The sequence below is a fragment of the Arvicanthis niloticus genome, chromosome 6 (assembly GCF_011762505.2).
Source record: "Arvicanthis niloticus isolate mArvNil1 chromosome 6, mArvNil1.pat.X, whole genome shotgun sequence".
NCBI lineage: Eukaryota > Metazoa > Chordata > Mammalia > Rodentia > Muridae > Arvicanthis > Arvicanthis niloticus.
Window position 1 is genome coordinate 10878542 of NC_047663.1, and position 21678 is coordinate 10900219.

At 37.6% G+C, this 21678-nt stretch overlaps 1 pseudogene; it reads left to right on the top strand.

The window, feature by feature from the left end:
- The first annotated feature begins 19213 nt into the window (after positions 1-19213).
- On the top strand, positions 19214-19516 carry LOC117709837 (large ribosomal subunit protein eL29 pseudogene; annotated as a pseudogene).
- Positions 19517-21678: the final 2162 nt, after the last annotated feature.

Sequence of the window (21678 nt, forward strand, 5' to 3'; positions counted from 1 at the left end):
TTTCAACAGGTCACAAGTGAGCTCGATTTACTTACATTCATAAATTATAATAGGCACTGTGATCTTATGTAGGTGCATAGAGAAAAAGGTAGAGATTCCCAAGGTGGTGGGTATTAGGAAGAAATCTGAGGCAAGAACTAAATCACGTAACACACATGAAACCAGTGAAAGATGAAAGAGTCCGCTGGCAGGCTATTACCATTTATAAAAGGAAACGATCCTGGCTGCAATGAGAAGCTACCAAAGAATCGGAGTGGATGTGTTCTCATCTGTACATAATGTGAGTCTCATTCCACACAGCTGAGAAGGATGTGTGAGCTACTACAAAGGCAGAGCATTAGGGTATGCTGTCTTCTCCTCTCACAAAGTGCAAATGGAGAAGTGAAGGAGGGCTGAATTAAGTTCCTTGAAGGAAGTCCACCACTTAGATTTAGGGAGAAATGAAAGGGTTGTATGTCAGCAGCCTTCTCCCATATCTAAGCGCCTAAAAGAAATGGTGACATGTATACTCCCACTGTTTTGTTGTTATATATTCCATACTAGGCGTACAGAATGAACCTAGTGAGTTTTCAAAAATAAATTAAAAGAAAGCTAATCCTTCACGTTTTCACAGAAAGCTCACTTATCACATGAACCAAAGGTATGCAAATTCTACGAAGTTATACATCTTGCTTCACAAATCACAGCTTTTAGAAAAAAAAATTTCCCAAGGGTCTTCATATGAATATGTTTAGGGAGAATGCTCTAGAAGGAAGTTGGCATTTATAATTTTAAAAAAGTGGATATTCTGCTGTACTCATTGATCAGTGACTTGTTCAGTTGTCATCAGAGAAACCTTCCTCCAGCAGCGGATGCCGAGTGGGTGCGGAGACTCACAGGCAGACGTTATGCAGAGAAAGAGTCTAAATAGAAGTCTTCATTGGGTCCCTTGGAGGGGAATCCTGCAGAAGACTGGTTATAGAAAGGTTGTAGAAGTCAGAGGGAATGGAGACCCAGAAGAACATGGCCCATAGAGTCAACTCAGAGGGGCTCACCTGACTCAGCGACTGAAATAGGAAGCACGAGGTCCGCAGGGCTCTGCTCCAGGTCCTCTGCATGTATTCTGGCTGTTAGCTTGGTGTTTCTGTGAGACTCCTAACAGTGGGAGCAGGAGTGTCTGACTCTTTTACCTGCTCTTGGGACTCAATCTTCCTATTGGGCTGCCTTGTTCAGCCACACGAGGGCTTTTAATTGTTGTGTTGTATCCTGTTTTGTCCTGTTTGGTTGTCTCTTGGAGGCTTTTCTGAAGAGAAATCGAAGGGGAGTGGCTCGCAGAAGAGAGGAGGTGTGGGCAGGGAACTGGGAGGAGTAGATGGATGTGAAACTGTGGCTTGAATGTATTTTACAAAAGAAAAAAAGGGGAATTCAAATGTTTAACTTTCCTTATGCTTTTAATATTTTGTTCATCTGTGCTCCCAGGGCATTTAGGATGCATGTAGAAAGATATAGAACATATCAAACTCCTTTTGGTAAATCTAATATCATTTCTACCTTCCCATTATATTTGTTTAATATTGTTAATAACTTCAAACTTCTCCCCTTAGTCCATCATTCTTATGAGGACTACATAGTCAGACAAGGCAACCCAGTAATGAGAAAGGATCCCATGAGCAGGTCAAAGAGTCACACACTTGTACTCTGTTAGGAATCCAACAAAAACCCTAAGCTAAACAACCACAGCATATATGCAGATGGCCTGGTAGACCCATCCAGGCTCTATTGTTGATGCTTCAGTCTCAGTGAGCCCCTGTGAGCCCCACTTAGCTCATTCTGTGGACGGTGCTCTTGTGATACCCTTGACCCTTCTGGCTCCTACAATCCTTCCTCCAACTCTTTTGGGGACTTCCCAGAGCTTCACCAAATGCTTGACTGTGGGTCTTCGTATCTGCTTATTGTGAGAGCTGATTGGTGCACAGGGATTATATTGTACAAATGGAGCTAAGACATTGGCTCAAACCATACCATTTGCCAACTTAAATTGTAAGAATTCAACTTATTTTTAAATATGAAATCTGGGAATTTTAAATTCTGCTTATTTCTTGGCCTTTATTGATAGGTTGTAACACATAATTATATACTCTAACTGTGATCAGATACAGTTTTGTTATCTCATAGATTTTACCACACAAACTTAGATGCTCCACTTCCTTCATACATAAGTATAGCTGAAATTGTGAAATAAAATATGATATACACTTAACATGTGGATGACTGAAGTACTAAAATATCTGCACATTGTGATGCAAGTACCAGATATTTATAGTTTCAGCCTATGAGTTCAAAACCATAACATGCATTACAATATTGGAAGACCATATTTCCACAACAAAAAAAAAACTTGGCATTACTTAAATTTTTATTTATGTTTTTACAAAGAAACATCTTTGGATATTTTATTTACTACGTAATACTAAATATTCTAAAGTTTTCAGTGACAATTGGGGAAGGTAGCGGGAATTTTATGTGCTATTTAATGCTAGAAATAATTGATTTCCCTCCTTCCCCATTAAGCCAGAAATCCAAAATTCTTTGTTTCTTCTATTGACACAGTGTAGTATTTAAGCAAAAACTTACTTTCTAGCTTATGTGTACTTTCTCATTAATCAAACTTCAAATTTTTCTTGATGTTCAAAATGTGGTTTAAGCTGTTAAATTCGATGTTTCTCTGGTTATGCATCCAAGATGAATTGTGAATGTCGTTGGACAAAAACAACACAAAGGACTCAGTAGCATAAATAACCAAATAAATATTTCTTTGTACTAGATGGTCCTTTTGTAGCACTCCACAAAACCAGACCTGCTGCATATCTATTCTCCAAGTTCTTGGGAAATAGAGATCGGAGGACTGGAAGGTTAAAGTCACCCTTGGATACATAGTGATGATTTAGGTTGGTTTGAGCTATATGAGACATCAACCTCTCTGTCCAAACAGAGAAAAAAAGAAACATAGAGAAAGATAAGGAGATGAAGAATAGAAGAGAGGAAAATTATGTATCATCCATATTCATGTTTGAAATATCCATATAAAACTAATAAATGCCCAATGCCCATGCTAGATGGTGGTACTCAAGCCAGTTTAAGAAGTTCTTGAAGAAGGTTTAGTGACAGGGTTAAAAAATCTACTGGCCGAGGAGATTTGAGTAAGTACTTGTGTCAAAATACTAGGTTGCTTGATGAAGGGTTAGCTCCAACTTTGTTTCTATATTCCATATTGTGTTCATATAATGTGTATCTAAAGTGAGAAGGTTTAATTGTTTGGAGGTAATCCAGGGCTGTAGATTTTACATCATCTCAGTGTCAAAAATACCAAATACAAAACACAGCTGTAAAGGGAAACTGTCTAAGGTGAGATGGTATCTCTTTCAAATTTTAGAACCAGAGGCCTGCCAAGGAAAGAAACCAAAGCGCCTAAAGTTTCTAAAGAGAAGGAAGCCAATGCCTATTAAGACATATGTCTTTATTTACTCAAACATAAATCAAGTGGTCCAGGAACTCCTGCAAGTAAATCGGATTCCATTTGTGTGTTTTTCCTGACACATAAATCTAGCTGCATGTGGAACGGCATGAATAATGTAGGGGCTGAGTTCCCAGAGTGAATAATCTTTCACATTAGACCAGCGACTGATATCTTACCTTATAGACATATGCCTAGCACCATGGAAACAGAGGTAGCAATACAGATCAACAGCCCATATGCATGCGTTCTCTTGAGTTGGATTTTTATTTCCATATACGCATGAAAGTCATGGTATGTCATAGACTTGCCTTCAGTGATAACAAATGTTAACCACTGTTATTAGGTCAGCTGATTCATTTGTGCACAACCCATAACTGTCCAGGGAGGCTGAGAGTACTGTTAGTCTATGAGTCGGAAGACAAGGGATAGGGAATATGCAGAATTTATTCAACATCATACACAAGGTTGTGGGCAGAGGTGCTTCCTAATCATCTGATCCCAGACACATCAGTATTAGAGAGAAGCCTTGTGATTCTGAACTCAAAATACTTATTCATGGCCAGAGTTGTAAGATAGAATAACCTCCTAGAGATGAAAATGAACAATGATGAAAAATAGGTCACCACAAAATGGCGAGTGTGAGAAGAGGCATTGCTTGCTTGTGACACAAATAAGCCAAAGCCCATGGTGGAACCATTATCCAAAGGGCATGAGGAGGAAGCCTGCATGAACCGCTCTTCAGGTCCCATTTATCACCCACTTGACTGCACAGCTCAGGCAGTAGTAAATCTTGCTGTGAAATCATAACTGATGCTACGAAGATCTCCATTCGTTTATGACAAAATCATTTGCTGAATAGCTTAGGGCCAGACAAATTGCAAATTATCAGCTGGCTTGGTTGTATTCTGACATAAATGCTTACAGTCAACAATAAATTAAGACCCTCCAAATAAATATTGTGCTGTGGTTTCTAGACATTCAAGGATGAATAGGTCATGAGTTGAAATATTATGGAATTTACATTTTGGCAAGGAAGCCAGGGGTGAATAAGTAGTTAATTAAACAATTAATGTTTAATTAACATTGTAGTAAGTGAGGAAAATGAGAAAAATAGAAAGAAACTAGGATGTAGATGTAATGAAGTGTTAGTCTGGGCTCTCTAGAAGAGCAGAACCAGTAGAATGAACATAGGTTTCAAAGGTAAATATTAGACTGTGTCACATGATATAGGTTAGGTAGCCCAAGCATAGCTTTCTGAATGCTGAAGAGGTTGACAACCCAGTTGCTGCTCAAGCCAAATACCTCAGCAATCCAATCTAAGACCCAAGTCGTAGCAGTATTCCTGGACAGACACAGGTCTTCAGTGTCCATTAGAATGCCTAAGAATTGGGGATCCCATGCCAGAGAAGAAGGACGATAGCAACAGCAGCAGCAGCAGCAGCAGCAGCAGCAGCAGCAGCAGCAGCAGCAGCAGCAGCAGCAGCAGCAACCAGGTAGATGCACTCACAATCAAGTAGCAAAGACGAGTAGACCAAGGCAACCTTGCTTATCTCTCAGGCCTCTTTGTAACTGGCTCAGTGATGCAAGGGGCTGGCAACTCTTAGGATACACATCCAGAAATATCTTCACATTCTCACCGTGGGGCAACTTTTTTTAGTTGATCACATATTTAATAATGTTGCATGATTATTTTTACAGTAAGTACAATTTAATTTTGTGTTTCCTTTATTTTAATTTTTACTGAGAATAGATTCTTCTCTTATATGATACAATCTGATCACAGTTTCACTTCCCTTCATATCTCCCTTCTCTTTTAGATTCACCCCCTTCCACTTCCTCTTCAGAATAGAACAGGCCTCTGGGTGATGACAGCCAACCAGGATAAAACAAGATACAATTAGATGCGACAAAAGCCCTCATTTTGAAGCTGATCAAGGCAATCCAATAAGAGAAAAGATCCCCAAGAACAGGCAAAAGAGTTAGAGATGTACTTACTCCCAATGTTAGGAGTACCATAAAAACACAAACAGCCGCAACACATACATAGAGAACTTGGTTCAGAGCCATTCAGGCCCTGTGCATTCTGCATGATTAAACAAGGTTATCTCTGATTCTCAAGGGATTTATTTTAAAATTAGAAATAAGAAATTTTTGTTGTATATGTATGTATGTATACATACATGTGCAATATATATGTATATGTATATATGTGTGTATATATGTAATATATATGTGTATATATGTGTATATAAACACATATATATACATACATATATGTATATATGTGTGTGTTCAGATAACTTAGAGTATCAAGAAGATAAAAACTAACACAAGAGAATATAGTTTTATTAAATATTTATTCTACTAGTGTTCTTACCAAGATGAAATATCTGGAAAAGCGTCCTTCAGAAAACTTCAATTTATTGGTGGATTTAAAAAAATGTTGGACATTTGTCTCTACTCCTATGTTGAGCTGAAAACTGGAATGGTCTTCTCCAACATTGTGTTCCCTTGAACTAGCAAGACATTAAACACCTACTATGTGCTTTACTAATCAATTGGCCCTGTGTACATAAGTATTTGCTTTTAAATCCTTTAAAGATAAAAACACTTTACCTTTAAATAATTTCTAACAAACCTTTCTGTCTCTTCAGATGGCACGTGCCTCTTGAAAGACTGATGTAAATTAACATGGTATCCCGAAAAACAATTACTCTAATTGTATATTTAAGTAAAAACCTGAAATAAAGACTAGAGTGATAGGAAAGTGTATTTTTCCATTTTCAGCCTCATAAACCATGTACGTTGAGATGTTATTAATTAGACACAAGAAAAAAACACTCCTGAAGATGGAGAGATGCTTCAATGGTTAAGAGCACGTACTGCTCTGGCAGAGGTCCTGAGTGTGGTTGCCAGCGCACATATCAGATTACTCACATGCCTGTAATGCGAACTACATGGGATCTGATGCCCTCTTATTCACTTTAGAGGCAACTGCACTCACATGCACAGAATCACGCATAAATGCTACATCCACATAGTATTGCAAATCAAATCAAACTTAAATGAAAAAAGAAAGAAAGCCTCTTTGCAACTCCAGGAAGCTATTCTCCATTAAGGAGTCCCATGGGCTCACAGGATAAATATGGATCTGCTGCAACAAATGACTTTAAAATTTGATAACTGAGCGGCTACAAGTGGCTAGTAGGTGCATTGTAGAAGGGACAATGTTATCCTCAATTAAATGAAAAGTAAGAGGTAATCATGAATACTAAAGCAAATCTGTGACAATGCCGTCTGTATGCTGCTAGGAACTGACTGACAAACCTAAGCGTCATTTCTTAGAGAGAGGATGGAACCAAATTGTACAGGATATTTAGAAGCTGTGGTGGTTGGGCATGGGGCTTAGTGGAAAGAATTTTGCCTAATATATCTGGGGTCCTGGGTTTGATCCCCAGCACCGCATAAACGGTGATGACCCATGTTTGTACTCCCAGTACTTTAGGAATGGAGGCAGGAAAATCAGGATTTCCTTGGAAATAGCCGTGTTTTCACATGTAGGAAAAAAATATTATGTGTGTATGTGTGTAGGAGGGAGGAGAAAACAAGGCTAAACATTCTAAATCAGTCATTTTGTATCCAGTCTGTTAAGACTTGGATTTTAGGTTACATTTATTATTGAAGGGAAAGTAAGTATCATTTTGTGAAATGTAGTGACAACTTTGCTACGTGAGAACAGCAGTATTCTTGAAATTATCTGCATGTCACTGTGAAACTCTCCTGGTGCTCTGATTAATATGTGTTCACCAATCAATGTGTCCCCGGGGAGTGGCCTTGCCATCTAAGGTTGTATGCCTTGTTAGGAGGCACTAAACAAATACATGATTAATACGTTTAAAAATCTTCCAGAAACATTGAGGTATTTCTCGGTTCCAACATCCTAGAGTCAGAATGCATGAAGGTGACCTATTTGGACATCTGGTTGGTAATCTTTGTCCACTGAGAGGAATTAGTGCCATGAAGGAGCAAAATGAGTACCCTGGACCAATATGACATCACACGAGAGAGCAGACTCTGTCTTTATAGCGTTTAAAAGGTAAATAGAAGGTTGTTGGGGGGGGGGCATTAGTGGAATTCCATTTAATATTAAGCCAATGTGCTCTGAGTCACATGTGAGCCAGCCTGGAATGAAGTCACAGAATGAAAGCAAAGATAGAAAAGAAGATTATTTTAATTGGGATTTCTTAAGATAATATTTAATTTCATAAAGTATTTGAAGGCTGCAAGCCTTTCCTTACATCACAAGCTGCATGGAATATGCGTGTTTTCAGATTCTCCCTAGGAACTGTGGTCAACCAGGTTCTGTGGAATTCCTAACCTCCCAGAGGCAAAATTAATACCAGTTATAATAAGAGACTAGAGAATATTAGTGGCATGTGAATGGATTTGATTAATAATGAAACGTGAGGCGGTGTTCTTCACATTTTTAATCCAATGATTTTTGCAAGGCTCTCTCCTTGATCTCCTCTTATCTGGAAATTTTAACTTGGTGCTGACCGCATTTGCTAAGAAACTAATGCCTTAAATATACATGAGCAAGGTGTCTTGGTGTGTGGTATGTGAAAAAAGAGTTGAAGAAGTATGCAGAGAGAAGCAGTAACTAAAACACTAGAGGTAACAAATGAACCTAAGATATAACGGATTTCTGATTTTGAGCTTCTACCTCCTTTCCTCTTCCTTTGTTTGAGAAATACGCATAAAACAATCGAAGAACCAGAGATTAAAAATAAAACAGCCACCACTCAATAAAATTAATGAGGATTCCTAGGTTCTGCTAATGAGCTTGCATTTTTACTTGTAAGGGCTATTACAACAGAATGGTGGAGACACTAGACCATAGTTACACAGTGGAGTATCCGGATTGCTGTTGTGGTGATGATGAGAAGGTATTAGTGGTGGCTGGGAAACCATTTGAGATGCTTTGTTAAATACTTAAGGTTGAAGATGACAGAGGCAGGAAAGAGACAACAGTGATAGCAACAAAGAGATGTGCACAGGTTTGAGAACTCTATAAAAGGCCAAGTGATGGGTCTGTAGAACCAGGTTTAAGAATAAAGCAGAGCTAAGCAGCGTGCACCGTAATCATATCCCAGCAGCTTTTCCCTCAGGAATACGGTGAGGCAGGCAGTTGACATACAGAATACAAAGTAAGCAAAATACAAATAAGTGTAAATAAAAGTTAAATAAAACTCTCCTTCCCTGACCCTGTTGAATCTTCATCTTCTTCCTTTTCTCCTCCTCCTCCTTCTCCCCTAACATTCACATCCCCAGTTTGTTCTTTTATGGGAGAGTTAGATCTTCATTTATTTATTATGTGTATGGGTGTTTTGCCTACATGTATGTTTATCCACCACTTGCAAGCCAGGTGCCCGTCGAGGCCAAAAGGGAATGTCATATCTCCTGGCACTAGTCACCATGTTGGTTCTGGTAATGGAGCCCAGATCCACTGTAAGAACAAATAACCTCAGGTCTGGCCTCAGTGGGAGAAGACACACCTAACCCTGGAGACACTTGATGCCCCAGGGAGTGAGTAGCTCTGGTAGTGGTGGGGTGGGCATCCTCTTAGAGACAGGGGGAGGAGAAATTAGATGAGAAACTGGGGGAGGGGAATAAGAGAGGGTAATGACAGGACGGTAAAAAAATAAAAGTAATTATAAAAAGAACAAACTACCTTAACCTTTGAGCAATCTAAGTTCTCAAATGTATAACATAGCATTTTGTATTTGCATAATACATATATATATATATATATATATATATATATATATTTTTTTTTTTTTGTTTGTTTGGTTTTATTTGAGAATTCCATACACAAATACTATATTAATCATTTTCAACCCTCTGTCTTCCACATCTAACTCTTCTCATATTGCTATCAGTCCCACTCAAATTTAGGACACTTTCTCTAATTACTGCTCCATATATGCATACATGCCTATATATATGTACATATATATATGTATATATATATACATATGTATGATATATACATATTATATGCATATTATATACATATTATATACATATGTGTGTATATATACATAATTTTTATGTATATATAATATACACATATACTATGTATAAGGTATGTAATATATACGTATATTGTATAATATATATATTATGTAATCTATATGTAAATTTTATTATGTATATATGTACACATTATGTATATATGTATACATTATTATATATGTATCATATTAGTATGTATTATGTACATATATATACATATATAATACATATATGGGTTTTAAATGATTAATATAGTATTTGTGTATGAAATTCTCAAGTAAAAACAAACAAATTTATATATATAATATATATACACATATATGTATAATATATACACATATACACATGTACACATGTACATATACACATATACACATATACTTCCCCAACATTTCTCAGATTCTCCCTTAACCAGAATGCAATCATCTCCCAATTTCATGTATTTTTGTTTTTGCTTTTGTTTTTAAATAACTTACTGGGTCTAATTAGGGCTTTCTATGTTATCATGGGCAACTGCCCAGTGACCTCTGTCCCTAAAATTATGACTCCATCCTCCATCAGAACAATATCATTTACATTTTCCTTCCAGTTTCTACCTATAGATTTTCAGTATTGGTACAGGTTGTGAAAACTTTCCCAATAACTCAAGTATTATTTAAAGTCTTGGGTAAATATTAGGGACTTATTTATCATTTAGTTCTTAAGTTTAATTAATAGGATATATCACAAATATATGAATATTATACTTTGGAATATGATCCTTTTCCCCATTTCATAACAGGAAATATATTTTGATTATTTTTTCTGATGCAAAGAATTATCTTAAGCAATCAATATTGTTCTATTTTATAAAGAAGGATTCTTTGTATTTTAAATTTATAGCAAGTTGGGGAAATTTCAAGTCAGTCTTTATGGCTCTAAAAGAGGTCTAAGCAGAATGAATAATTAATAAATGTAGAGAGGAATTTATTTTGTCTGAATTGCTTAATTCAGAGGCTTGTTCTAAGGAACACCAGAAAAAATATTTTTGGTATGAAAGCCCTCTATATTTTATTTTACTTACAAATGGTGACAAATGTTTTTTTTAAAATCCTTCAAACAAATTCAACATAAGAAATAGTATTTTGTTTCAGATTCATGGAATAAATCTAGCAAATTTTAAGTGATTTCCTGAACAAGAGGAGGATAGAAAAAAATGGATTTTTCTAGGCATGTACTTCAAAGGTTGAGTTTCAAAGATTCGAAAGTTTTTTGAGTGACTGGTTCAGATGTCATTTTCTCTGGATATTTTTGGTTTTGAAGCTGTTTTAAATTGTTATGAGGATGAACTCTGGGAGCACAACTGCTGTTTATAGCAGCACACTCTGAAAGCCAGGAGCACACATATGTGCTCATTCATATAGGTCTGACATAGGTAATGGCAGGTTTGTTATACACATCTTTTATGTTTTAGAAACATTGTTAGTCTCCTGTTATCTGACTGTGTCCTAGGATTTATGAGTGGTCCAAAGCTGCTCTCTGAACAGAAAGAACAGATTAATTATAAACACACAAGTATCACAACTTTGGGGAGCTGGAGAGATGGGTCAGTGGTTAATAGCATGAAGACAAATAAACAGGTTTGATTCCAAGCACCACAAGACAGACTCATAACTATCATATCTCCTGATCCAGAGGGTTCAGTGCTCTATTTTGGCATCAGGGACCATGATATGCATGTGGTACACAAACATCGATGTGAACCAAATGCCAATATGCTTAAAATAAATAAGTTAAAATTTCCAGATAAGAGGAGATCAAGGAGAGAGCCTTGCAAAAATCATTGGATTAAAAATGTGAAGAACACCGCCTCACGTTTCATTATTAATCAAACAACTTTTATGTAAGAAGGTGCAAAAAAAAAAAAGTGAAGACATGATGGTACATGCCTTTAACCCCAGCATTCGGGAGGCAGGTACTGGTGGATACAGATTTACTGTAATGTATACAGCAACTTCTGAGCCAGTCAAAGCTACAGAGTAAAACGTGTCTCAAAAAGAATCAATACCTATTGAGATTATTATAGATATAACTTTTAAAATCTAGAAAACAAGATTTACTGTTGCTTTTTTGCAAGTTGGAGGGCAGTGTGCTGGTTATGGTATCTATAATTGACACATACAGGTTACTTAGTCTCAAGCCCAACAAAATGAGTCAGTTAATTATCAGTCAAGTGCATTTTAAATAACAAGTGTAGAAAGAGTTTCTTTCCACTAACACTCATAAAAGCTAAGCATTTAGTTTACAGATGAATTAGAATATGAACAAACCACTATGTAGTTACATGATACCATCACTACTGTCACAACATCCCTAATCACTCAGACAATCTTTTTATTTTTTTTTCTAATATTTTTGGTCATTAGTAACTACATAATGTAGTGAGGAAAATTGTGGTGTTTGTTTTGTTGTTATTATGCATGAGTTGGAACTTGTCAACTTCTGGCAAAGAAGTTAAAATTCTCCAGTGTTCTTCATTGGACTTAAACTAAAGGAAAATAAAATACCACCATCAGATCCATGTGTGCTTTGATCCAGGCTAAGCTCTTAGCCATTTTAGCACGAGGAGACCAAGACACACAATTCTGCCAATTTATACTCTATTCTTGCTGACTGCCAATTGTGTCATGCACTCATTCTTTGCCTCCTCTAAGCTGTTGTATATTTATCTGTAGAAGGTAGGTGGAGTGGACCTCACACAATTTTTGAAGTTGAAATGAATCACCATGTTTAAAGATTTGGGACAGGTACATATGCTCTGTGGATATGGCTACTGTGCACTCAGTACCCTCTAGATGGTAGCCTTATTGGCCTTTGTAAACCTGTGAGCAGTTGCCTTGTTTCCATCATCATTACAGTGGAGGGTATGCCATTCCACACCACGAAAGATTTGCTTCCTGTCTACCTCTTAATTGTCATTTCATCTGTAGCATCCAACATGGGCATCTTTCTCATGATAGTATTTACTCTGACTCCACATCACTAGACTCCACCTCCTAAACATATTTATAATTATTTATAATCACCATCCTATAGTGATGTCAAGTCTCCCTGAGGGAAGGAAGGCTACTATAGAGCAGAAACTGAATCTGATTATCTTACTGCATTCCAACATCCAGTACCACACTCAGAAATATTTGTTGAATGGATCAGCAAGGAAACAAATAAAAGGAGAGAGAAATTGATAAAATAATAAATGACAGCATGAAATTTAACCTGAAAGGATTCAATGAACTCAAGCAGATGAAAATGATATATAAATTCTACTTTTATGACTTCTGAGAAAGAGAATCTTGGTGGTGGTGATGTTGGTAAATATGGTGACACTCCACTCATAAACATCAAATCTGTGAACTATGATGTGGATTTTGCATATTAAATCTTTACTCCATGTTAGATAATACTTTTAAATAGTTTGATTACTAACTATGTATCACAACCAACTGTTATCATTCTCCAACTATCCAAAGACTGGTTTCATTGTATTATTTGTTTTGAATTTAATTTAATATGGAAGAATGTCTTTGTGGGTCATTTACAATGTCAAGAGGATCACGACTTATGGAGAATATGCATGTAGTTAGGTCACTTATAGAGAACATGTGTGTAGTTAGGTCACAAAATAAAACAGATGAATTGATGTGTGGATAGTCTCTATAGATATGTTTGTGATAAATGTTTATGATTATTGTAATAATCTTCTTATTTAATGATTGAATAAATCTCTTAATACAAGACATCCAGCTGAATAATCTCCAATAGAAAAGCAATTATTGCAAGTTAAAATACTATCATGCATTGCTTATACTTCTGTTGACATTTTAAAATGTACTGAGCCGGACACTGAACTCTGAGTTCAAGGAAGAGACCCTTCTTCAGTATGTAATCTTAAGAGATTTAGGCCTTCACCCATGCGTGCACACAAGTATATACACATTTATACAAACACATCTAAAGATAAGTATACTCATGGATTCCTACCACATACACACAGTAGATTTATAGCAGTTTATTTGTATGACATATGTATAATTTACCTATATATAATATACATATATATGTAACATACACACATACACATATATATGTAAATATGTTTCATACTTGTGATATTTAGTGAAGATTACTTACCATATAGAGTGGTCAGACAAAAAGCCTGGAAATCATTTGTATGAGGCAAATGTATGTATTAGTAACCTGAATTGAGTATAATTATAAACTTTTATAAGCCCCCAATAAGATAAAGACTATATATATATATATATATATATAATTATAATATATATTATATATTATATATATTATATTATATATTATATATATTATATACTATATATTTTATATATTTTATATATTATATATATATATATATATATATATATATATATATATATATAATTATAAATTTTTCTTCTGGGTAACAAGAGAGAATTTTTGTTATCAGGACTTTTTGATTGAATCAAATTTGGAAAGCTGACATAGCTAACCCTGTTCACACATACTGGCAGAGCACCAACAGTTGTGAGGGCTCTCCTGTGCACTGCAGTTGTTTGGCAACCAATGAAAGACACTGTGAGGGCAATAGTGTCTGCCTTTACTTTCTATCTGTGGCAACTAATACTCTCACCACTGACGAATAGCCTATGAATGGATATTCATTCCTCCATTGGGAATTACTCTTTTGTTCACTGACTTTTCCAGTGACAATGTACAGCATTACTAATCATCGTTTTAGAGTAAATAAAGGATAGCATCAGAATTTTATCTATGAAAAATAATAAAATAGCAGGGTACAGCTAAAAGAGCTGATAGCCTAGGCTTGACTTGAGGGTGTTCTGATCCTGAAGCCCATCGCCCCACCAATATGTTCAACTGTACTAATTGTCCAACTGTATTGGTGGAATATGTAGCTGGTGATTGAATTTCCCTTTCTTTCAAATACGTCTTAAGTTAAGCTGTGTTGCAGCTGGTAAACTTCTGACTTGGAGTCAAACCTATTCTCCTGTCCAGTTCTGTTTCCATTGACATGAACAGAGAGCTGTTAATTAAAGTAAAAGTACTCTGCATTCTGTATGAACTCCAAGGAAGTATATTATTTATAAAAATAGTAACAAGAGGGAGGAGGGCCCCTGGGTATCCCCCAAATCTGGCACATCAAGTCTCTACAAGGCTAGGCACATCCTCTCCCACTGAGGGAAAACAAGGCATCCCAGCTAGAAGAACATATCCCATATTCAGGCAACAGTTTTAGGGATAGTCCCTGTTCCAGTTGTTTGAGACCCATACGGAGACCAAGTTGCACTTCTGCTACATATGTAGAAGGGGAGGCTATGTCCATCCTGTGTATGCTCTTTGGTTTGTGGTTCAGTCTCTAGATCCCCCAAGAGTTCATAGTGATTGGCTATGTTGGTCTTCCTGTGGTGCTCCTATCACCTTTGGGGTTGCAATCCCCTTCATGTCTATCAGTCCTTCCCTCCAATTTTTCCATGAGTCCCCAAGCTCCATCTAATGTTCTACTGAGAGACCTGAGATGGGGAGGTCCCCAAGAATCAATGGGGGATGACCTTAGCTGAGACTCACACCACTGGGCATATAGAACCTGAAGAGGCCACCACCTCCTGTAACCAGGCAGGAACCCCAGTGGAGCGATAGGGACACCAAACTACCCACAAAATGTTTGATCCAAAATTTACCCTGTCTACAAGAAATTCAGGGACAGGGGATGTAGTAGACACTGAGGGAATATCCAAGTAATAACTGGCCTGACTAGAGCCCATCCCATGGGCAAGCACCAATGCCTGACACTATTAATGATACTCTGTTATGCTTGCAGACAGGAAACTAACATGGCTGTCTTCCAAGATGCTTCATCCAGCAGCTGACTCAGAGAGATACAGCCACTTCTTAATGCTGGAACATGCATTTGCATCTGACAATTAAATAAATGTGTCTGACATATAACAAAGTTCACTGTTTGACAAGCATTAGCAGAATGTAATTTAGAGGAAAAGATATGAGAAAGTCAAAACTGAAGACATTGGAAGCATGCATTTGTAGTCTTTGGAAGCAGGTTGTATTTTCTAAAAATCCACAAAAATCACAACCCAGGGAATGTGTGAAATGCATAAAACACTTAGTTGTTCTAGAACTAAATCTGTAGTTCACACACTCCAGAAATAGTCTGTTTAATTTACTGAAAAATAAACTTTTGAAAATGAACATCTCAACACCCCCAAAATGGTTATCAATGTAGAAAAAAGTTTTTAAGTGATAGACGAGCATTTATTTTTTTAATTTATTCTTTCTGTTTAATAACTTTCATGCTATTTTCTTATACTATGTACTATTAATGGAAGAGATATCTGTGTAATTTAATGTGTTACATAAATTGTTTTTATGTGGAAAATTATTCAAGTAATTTGGAAAAAGTCATGTTTAGTCAGAAATGTGTATATATATATATATATGAGTCAGTTCCTCTATTCTATATTTGGTAAATAATTCTGAAATTTGCATTTTAAATTTGGCACAGGTGTTTGAAAAGAGTATGCATACACACACACACACACACAAGATTTTAGTCTTTATCTTATTGGGGGCTTACCTCGCAAACTTTCTCTTGAACACACGCTTATAAGAAACCTAGTTTGGAAGATGGTGAGAGTAGAACTCAGAAGGAAATGAAGAGATAAGAAAACAGACTCATGTTTATAACTACATCTCTCGGGTTTGGAGTGGAATGCAGATGTCTCCAGCTCTCCTTCAGAAAAGTTGTAATAATACTTGATAGGCTACAATAATCTGGCCTCACCAAGTCAACAATTATTGAACACATCTTTAAAAGTTAAAAGTAAAAACCTGGCTCTGGGAAGACAGCTTGGTTGGTAACATTGCTTTCAACGAAAGCGAGAAGACCTGAATTCAATGCCTAGAACCCACATGTTTATAAAAGAGATGGTTGTGGTGGTACGAGCTTGTACTAACATTGACAAGTAGATTCCTGTGGGCTTGCTGGCTTACCAACCTAGTTTATTTGGTGAATCCAGGTCTCAAAATATGGAGGAAGGGATAGTGCCTGGGAAACAATGCTTTTGATATCCCTATGAACATGCACATATGTGTATATTGACATGCTTACACGTGCACACACACACACACACACACAGAGAGAGAGAGAGAGAGAGAGAGAGAGAGAGAGAGAGAGAGAGAGAGACAGACAGAGACAGAGACAGAGACAGAGACAGAGAGAGAGAGAGTAATTTATTCACTTACTCACAAGTTACGGAGAGATCCAGAACATCTAGTATTTTCTCCACTTTTGATAGAACCTCAGAGTGAGTGGCAGGTATGAATTAGGCATCTCTTTGGCTTTGATGTAAAGGCAGCTGTGTTTACAAGGACATATTTGTTGATTACAAACAAACTATAATCTATTGACTTTTTTGTGAAATTCTGACGTGACTGTCCAAGAGGTACCACTTAGAGATGTGTTTGGCTTTGAAGACATGAAAAAAAAAATAAATAAAGGATTGAACATGAAAGATGGATTTGAAGCTCATCAACAATGAGTGAAAAGAAGTCACCTCAGGATTTTCTGAAAACCTGGAACAGTGCATATCCAATCTTCTGTGCCTTTGATTTAAATGAAATAATAAACACATGTTGGTAAAATATGCTTGATCATGGGTTGCCGTTCAAGGGAAATAGAACAAGGAAGTAACAAGAATATGGTAAGAACGGGCAAAGCAATCTTAAATTTTAAATGGTGCCTACCTAGAAAGGAGAATGTGGAACCAGTACTAATTTTCCTATAAACACTTAAGAAAACAATCAAACCTAGTAAATAAATAAGTAAATAAATGCCACGAATAAACATTATGAGACAAAGAACCTCCAAAGCAAGATGCCATTGTGCTTGGATGGGAGAGAAGGTGGAGAGGATTCCCCAAGTTGTTGGAGTTGAGGAGACCATAATAAGAATACATTGTATGAAAAAAAATGTTTTCATTAAAAGAAAATGGTCAAATAAATACATAATATTTGAATGATAAAAAAATAAATGGGTTGTTATTGCTATTATTCTAGTCTTGTTCATGTAGCCATTTCTAGGAGACACTGTTTCATAGCGGACATCCTGGGGTTCTGGAATCGCTCTGCTTCTTCCTCCTCAATGTTTCCCGACCCTTAGGGACAAGAGCTGTGATGCAGGTGGATTGTTGGAGCTGATCTCTGATGTCTGAATGCGGACGGGGAAAATTGTTGCAGGGTCCCTCTCTTAGACAATGTACAGGCAACTACTGAGGGCCAGAAAGGAAGAAGAAGGTTTTTCATGGATGAACGCACTTGCTGGTTGTCTAATGCATGGGGTCACCCTTGAAATCACATTAACACAAACAATAAAAACAGACTTACAAAATTCTCTTCATGTATATTTCACACATGTATAACCCCCTCCAAACACAATTAAATATATAAATACAACAAATATAATCAAAGATACACGCTATCTACCCGAGGGGTGTTAAGGGAGGGGAACAGGAAAAGATAACTGGAGTGGGTTGGAAAGATCAAATTCTGCTGGGGAAGTAATGAATTAAAGAATTAATTAAAAATAAATTCCTATTATTTTGAAAGACAAGAAGAAAGGCCCTTGTAAGACTCGGGATGATTTTCCATGAAATTCAGAAATCTGCGCAATTGTAAACGGTCCTAATGAACAGGATCAAATATTCATTCTCAAAAGACACAAAGCCATCTCACATCTTTCTGTCCCATTCTCCACTGGGTTCAGGTATCTTCATACAGAAGTGGTAACATTATTTTTCCCCAAGATTTTAGCAGGTAGGGCTGGCATGGTAAACTGAAAAACTTATCAAAATTTGAAAGGAGGAAAGGGTATGTAGATGGTCCTTTTCCTAAGTTTATTATTAATGTTTGAGGTAGAGCAGGTGAGTGCACATTGAAAGCCATGAGAGAGATTTGCTTTACAAACCGCCTGCCTGATATTGGCAGAAGTCCTTCAGAAACATGGACGTGAATCTATCCGGAAGTTCTGAGGTTCACCTAGACCCATTGCTCCTCACAACATGCCACTCACTCTTGAAACAATATAAGGATAGCTAAACTTTTAATTGTTTGCGAATTACACAATAAAGTCCATGGAAAAAATACTGCTTTTAACCTAATACCAAATCGATTAACAATTATTTCAAGTCATCAAAGCACAATAGATTCAAAGATATGTCTGAAAGGACTAAATTACAGTGGAGTCACCATGGGTTATTAAGGAGCACGGGTGGAAGGAAAAATAGCAGGCCTGCCATGATGCATTTGGTGAGACAGGTAACAGTCTGAAAGTGAAATACCGTAGAGGCTGATATGATGGGTTTGAATCTAGAAGAAATCAAAAAGCAAAATTCAATTTCGCGTCTGTCTTTTCCAATTCCAGGTGCCTCTGGTTACCATGCAGACATGGCAAAGTCCAAGAACAACAACTCACACAACCAGTCCTGCAAATGGCAGAGAAATGACATCAAGAAACTCCAGTCACAAAGATATAAATCTCTTAATAGGGAGGGAGGTTGATCCAAGTGTCTGTAGAACATGCACTTCACCAAGAAGCACAAGAAAGGTCCAGAGAAGAGTCAGACCAACAACACAACTGCAGTGAATGCATGCGCAGGGGCTATTACGGCCCTTGTGAAGCCCGAGATACCAAAGGACCCCAGATGCAAACTCAGCCATATTACTTTCATAGATCACCCCAAGCTTGGGAAGCAGATTCGAAGCTACATGGCTAAGGGTCATAGCCTCTGCCAACCAAAACCTAAGGTTCAAACCAAGGCAGAGGCTGCAGATCCAGCTCAGGCTCCCAAAAGCACCCAGGCCCCTGTGAAGGCCCCATAGAAAAGTCTCCTGCCTGAGAGCACATAGGGAGAGACCATTGGCTCCAGCTGTATATGCAGGGGAGGATGGTCTTGTCGGGCATAGGTGGGAGAGGAGGTCCTAGGCCCGGTGAAGGCTGGATGCCACAGTGTGGGGAAATTCGAGGGCAGGGAGGCAGGGGTGGGTGGGTGGGGGAACATCCTCATAGAAGCATGAGGAGGGGGGATGGGATAAGGGGTTTCTGGGTGGATGGAGAATGGAAAAAGGGGATAACACTTGAGATGTAAATAGAATATCCAATAAAAAATGATTAAAAAATATAAAAGGTTCCTGCCAATGTGAAGACAGACAGCTGTGACATACCTACCAATACATTACTTAGAGATGTCCAGTGTCTTAGGCTGTTTTTACAAATAAACTTTAGGCAATCTGTTTAAAAAAAAATTCAACAATTTCTCCCTTGACAGGCTTGGCCCATGAGATTTTGCTGAGTAAGCAGTCGTGAGCAACAAGAACAGGAATATGGAGAGATAGCATTTCACACAGAATATGAGAATAGGAATTGTAGGAAAAAAGTAGAGTTCAATCTATGAAAATGGTCCTGAGTAGACCTCAGTGGTAGAGAAGTTATCTAGAATGTGCAAAGCCCTGGGTTAAATGCCCAAAATTGCAAGCAGCAGCAACAGCAGCAACAACAAAACTCGTAAAGTAAAACTTGAGGTGACTCTACTTGTTTCAAGTTGACATAAAATGCAGTCAGGATAATGGCATGTTATTTTCTCTCTGGAACACAGACAGAGACAAAATTATTCTTCTCAATAAGGATGAACCTATACCTTTTGAGGGTTGAATTTGCAAATGAGAATTGTTATCAGCAAAGGACTTAAAGGTTTAGATTTGTCAGATCACATATGTGATGTAAGTGCTAAATCTCAGAGGGTAATCCCCATGAGGACTTTTTTTCCCATGTCAGTGTGAAAGGTTTCCTAATCGCTGACTGCCAAGTCCAAGCCCACATTGAAAGCAGGACATGTAGAAGATATGACTTCCAGAGAAGAGAAGGAGGAAGAGAAGGAGGAAGAGAAGGAGGAAGAGAAGGAAGAAGAGAAGAAGAAACCTGGAGATTCATGCAGAATCTTAGGTAAGTCCTCTTCAATGTGATAATTTTATGTCTTATTAAATGAGTTTTTCTTTTCCTTCTTATCTATCTATCTATCTATCTATCTATCTATCTATCTATTTTGGTTTGTTGTTTTGTTTTTAAGCAGGATTTCTCTATATAGCCCTGACTGTCCCGGAACTCACTCTCTAGACCAGGCTGGCCTTGAGAACTCAGAGATCCACTTGTCTGTGCCTCTCAAGTGCTGGACTTAAAAGGCATGCTCCAACACTGCCCAGAAAATGATTTCTTTTTTAATGTTTGTCTGCATGTACATGAATGAGTACACCACATCTGTGCAGTGCCTGCACGAAGAGGAGAGCATACGGGGTCCCTTGGATCTGACATTACAGATGCTTAAGAGCTGGGGTGAAGATGTTAGAAACCCAACAGTGGTCATCTACAAGTGCAGGGAGCACTCTCAACCACTGAGCCATCTCTCTGGCCCCAACTATTATTGCTTCAGCTCACATTTCTGTCAACCCCAGTGTTCTAACAAGGCACAGAAGATCACAGGGAAATGTGACCTGCCAGTGAGCCCAGGATGAGGAGATACTGATGAGGAATGCAAAGTGTTTCCTTGGTTACCATTCTTTTCCAGGGGATGTTCAGGGTAGACTGTCAAATCTCTTCTAAAGTTTTTTAAGTCTTCTTCTACACACATATTGGCAAACCAGTTCCAGGCAGTCACAGTCTTGTGGATCCAAGCCTATGGGCCATTCATAGCTTAAAGTACAAATAGGAAATGTACTTCCGACTCGCATTTTTCTCTCTTCTGCCTGAGATCTCAAGTTTCCACTGCAGAATTGAGGGAAAAGATGTATTACAACAGGAAGACTGTTTTCATCCCGATTACAGGTTCTAGGCCTGTCTACCTTCTCTCTTGTATTCCCCAGAATCCTAACCCATTGTTGTCGCAGTTTTGTGTTTTATTCTGGAAAAGTATACAAAATTTGGGGCTGGAGAGACTGCTCAGAAAGAGTGCTGGTTGCGCATTCAGGTGAATTGGGTTCAATTCCCAGCA